Here is a 4949-nt window from a genome sequence, read left to right on the forward strand (position 1 = left end):
TATGATAGCGGGCCTACAACTATTCATTCCACGACAATATCAATGGACACTGAAATGGCTTCTATATTTGTAAAACAATACTGGTTGACTCTCACGTGCATGGAATCACTCACAGAGATCATCAGAAATCAGCAAACCCAAGGCATAATTTGTTCTATCCACAGTAAATTTCCCATTCTAGTAATGGGGAGTCTAATCCCCAATGGACAATGGAGACTTTGTGCTGACCTGAGGGAGTTGAATACATGGATCCACATGTCAAGGTGGCCTCTTGCCTATATTGATCAAGGACTGGCACAGATCCAAGGATCGAAAGTGTACTCTCCCCTTGACTTGAGGGTTACAGGAAAGTGCAACTTTCCCAAAGAAAGCCCAGTGGTTTCTTCACAGGTGTAGTTCCTGAGTGAATCTGCTGAAGGGGTGGAAGGCTGCTTCCTTTAAGGGCAAGAGCCCTTAAAAGATTGGAGTAAAGCAAGCCTACAATCCGTGGTGGAGTGGAATCTGCTCTGTAGATGTCACACCCAAAGTGCTTTGCTCCAGAGGGAGTGTAGGGGACAGGAAAGAGAGGGACATTGAGAATCAAACTGGTGGAAACCTTCTCCCATTGAGCAGAGCCCTCCTGCCTATCATAAATCCCACCCCCTCCCCTTCCTACTGAGAACAAAGACCTTTAGAGAAGCAGCACCCTGGTGTGAGTCTACTTTCAATGGGTGTGCTCTCTTGATGCCCAGATCCAGAACGGTTGCCTGCTCATGTATTACCAGCCCTCACAAAGAGATAAAGGAGGAGGCCCAGCCTTCCATTCTCATCCTGTTATTTGGCATTCTACACCTGGCTGACCAGAATACACATCACATTCCATAAAGGTGCTGGCTCACAGGTGCTGACATATGTGCAATATCAATTGGAATGTGGTGGTTGTGATAATATTTAGAACCATGCACTATGCCTAAACATTGGCATAGATTTTATTTAGAGTTTACTCTGCAACCAGAAAGGGGCGACTCATGATAATCCTAATTTTGGATACAGTGAGACATATCTTAAATGCCTTTGGCTTTCTCTGTGCCTCTCAAGTGTGCCACTCGTGAACTTTGAACCTGCTTGTGTCACGAGTAGAGTGGGTACCGTGGATCAGGCTACTGATGCGGCCATGCATGAGAGCACTATGCTTTTGCCATGGAGTCGACGGAAAAGAGGAAACTTGGTGGCAGATTACCGCTTTATTAGACAGAAAACCCCTCATCATTCTATTGATTAGTAACATTTTAAAACATCAGGGATTTGCACCCTTGCCAGATGAAAATTCCTCACAAGGTATATGAAGAAAACACTTGTCAGGGGATAACCACAGTTTATGTGGATTGGTGTTCCTACATTATTACAAATGACGTGGAGAAAGAATTGGTTGCTGGCATTGGGAACACTTGGATACATAATCTTTCTGAACCCTCTGCTGGTTACAAAATAGGTCCTGAAGTAGTCTGGTGACAGAGCAGTTGGCATTTTATCAAACCGTCCTCAATGCGTTAAGCCACCAACTCACAGAACTGGTGATTGTCAATGACTCTGATTATGTGTGAAATGGATTGGGGAAACACCTGATTATTTGGAAGAACGGAGGCATGCTGTGTGCAAATAATAAACTGTTAAAACATGGTAGATTCATCCAGGCCAATGATGATATTGTGATGTTTAATTAAATGACCATATTTTGGAAATAATCAATGGTCATTCCAAGATAGAGGGTCATGGTAAAACTGGAAGCGACTTGGCTTTTCAATTGGCCAAAACATGAGCTGTGGAGGGGACCTTCATAGATATGTAACACTTCCTGGGAGAAATCCAAGTAACAGCAGTGATCAGATCACAAACTCTGACTTACAGTGAATTTATGGCTGCTCAGTGGAGTAAGAATGCTCCTGATGCAGACTTCATCTCTGCTCAAAAGGAAGCTCCCATCATTGAGAAATTCTATAAATACTTAGAAGATCCAAAATGTTTTCCTCTGGCAGAATCATGCTATAAAGGAAAGGAAGATCTTCGTATTCTGTTGAAATTTCAGAATAGATTTGAGTTTCAAGATGTCTGTTGCTGATGAAACCCCATTCTGGGTATGACCAATGTGTGGTACCTAACTCATTCCGTAGTCTGACGATAAACCATTCCCATGACAAGGCCACTGCTTGTCATAGGGGATTTCAAAAGACCATTGAGATACTGTGAGAAGTCGCTTACTGGCCACACATGGGCCGTAATCCCAATACATATCGAAAGGCATGTCATTTGTGTGCTCATTTCCCACACAGAGAGCTCAGTAAAAACAAAAAAGTAATTACATTATTATGATTTCCAAGTAGACTACATTGGACCAGTAACACTTTCTTCCAAAGCAAACATTTTATATTGACAATAGCATGACTCGTTACGAAGTGGGTTGAGTGCCTTCGTGCCCCAAATTGTAAGACAGAAAAAGCCATCACTTTGATGATCAAACACATCTTTTCTCAATTCAGTCTTCCGCAAGGGATTGAGTCCAATTAAGGTTGTCATTTTACCAGTGGAATGATGACAAAGATATAGGACATAGCACCCGAAGTGGACACCAAGTGAAGATGTTTGGCTGTCTGGACTTCTGTTTGCTACTTGCCTGAATTGCTGCAGAGCGTTGGAGATCGCTCGTGGGCAAGAGGAAGCTTGCGTGGGCCGACGTGGCGAAACTCCCTGCCTCACCTGCATTGATACGGACATTGAAGTAAATTCCTTTTCTGATTTTTTTTTTAACATTTTAACATCTATCCGCCGCTTAGGTGGCCCTTTTGTTGGACTCTGCATTACTGGCCGTTTGTGGTACTCACTCACCAAACTTACCCAACTTTCCATCTGCTTCTCTCTCCGTTTCTTAGCTCCCAGTTCGCGGCACTTTCCGTGGGCCCCACCCCCTTTTCCCAGCTCGCCCGGCTACTTCTGCTGGCGTGCCTGCGCGCCCACGCGCGCACCCGAAGTGGACACCAAGTGAAGCTGTTAGGCTGTTCGGGTGGGCGGCGGGTGTGCGGGCCTGAGGAATGGGGACTGCACGGAAGTCTGTCGAGGTGGGTTTGAATTACGGAATGTATTAGCTTGGGCTTTGGAAGTGAATTGATAACTAATCCAGTAGAACAGTCTCATTAATTAAGCAGCTTGTGCTGACTTTGTATGCCTTGACAAAACATATGCAGTTGGTGCATTACTCCTTGTGTCTTAATGCATAAAAATTCGTTTCAGAAGAATTATAGATTGTGAGCCCTTGGACAGGTCCCGGAGTAGTAACTACTACTAACTATTCTTCTGCACTTGGAAAGGATCTGATAGCCAGATAGATACCACGCATTTGTAAACACCCTAGTTTAGGAGACGGCTATACATTGGCATATACAAAAAACCGTTCCCTTTTACTAGATACATAAAACTTAAATACGTCCACACTTTTTGAAGGTTGCGGGAACTCATGGGAAAATTTGATTTGCACACAGCCTTTCCAATGTCTAGGCGTAGAAACAGTACTGAGTATGTTTACTCTAGGGGCGGCCCCTCTACTAGGAGCGCTACTGCACAGGGAATCAGGCTGTATGATGACATCTTATCAGCCCCACTAATATTTACGCCAGTAAAAAATACACTAAGAATGGCAATGAATATGCCATTACCGTTATCCCCTCCGGAGCCGAGTGACTCTATGCTACTAGACTCCGAAGCAATCGCCCACTCGTCTCTTCTGTGCTCAAAAGGCCCCACACAGGCCCCACAAGAGGAAGTAACAGATCCTCCCCTGTCAGATGTAGAGACAAGGGAGGAGGCTGCGATAGTTCTGGAATCCTCCTTCCTAGATACTCCTCCGGATTATTTTTCGGCAGACGCAGATTTGAGAGACCTAACTCAGCACTTACATGAATCATCTAACCCCTTTAATGACCCACATTTAGCCCATACATCAGAGATGGGTGGGCTTCTTCGGGATATACTTCACAAATTGTACTGGCTTTATGGAAATACATACATTGACGTGAAGACAGATCTCCCAGACTAACAATCTTATAGAAGCATTGGAACGATTGCCTACAAGAATCATAACCAAATTGATGGCCATCGGATTACTTCCTAGCAAGGAAGAGTCTGGTAAATCTGCCTCAAAAATTGAGCCCACATCCTTAATGAGTTCTTATGCTTTGAATGCTACAGAAGTACCACCTATACTCACAAACAAAAATTCAGTGGAGAAAGAAGATGGGAGTGGGCCAAAAAATCAAGCTAACAAAAACAAAAACAATCAAAATAATAAAAATAAGAGGAAGAAGGGACATTCGTCCTTCTTCAATAAAAGAAGTAAAATTGCTAAAAACACCTGGAGAAAGTTAGATACAGACGAAAAGACAGAGATATCCGATCAAGAGGTTGAAACAATCGACTTATTGGACGATCCAAGCAAACAACAGGAGGGAGAATACAGTCATGCGACAAATTCTTTGACTGATGAAATGTTGCACAAGGGACAGAATCCTCCCTTAAACATGGGCCCCAACAAGACGGTGGTAGCCGGAAAAACCAAAATATCTGCTACCAAAGATCCGAAAGAGACATATGATCTCTTTATAAAACCCAAAATACAAAAGCAAGTCCATACTCCTACTTCCTTGAATCCGTTGGCAAATGAGTTTCAAACAAACACAACCCCACAGGTTACTCAGATCCAAAATCCAAGTGATTCTGTAATAACTGACCTAGGATACTGTGCAGAGGGTTTGGCAGGGCAGATTGATCTTGTAAATAGGTCCCTGGGCAAATCCTCACTGTGTGAAATGGAGGTAAAACTCTTAATTAATGCCGCAGTAGAAGCGGCATTGAAGTCCAGACAACCTCATGAGCCCCTAGTCTCGAATCCTCCCCCCGGAGTTGATAAGTTACTGACAATG

Source organism: Ambystoma mexicanum, chromosome 1q (genome assembly GCF_040938575.1).
Source record: "Ambystoma mexicanum isolate Mex_15411 chromosome 1q, UKY_AmexF1_1, whole genome shotgun sequence".
NCBI lineage: Eukaryota > Metazoa > Chordata > Amphibia > Caudata > Ambystomatidae > Ambystoma > Ambystoma mexicanum.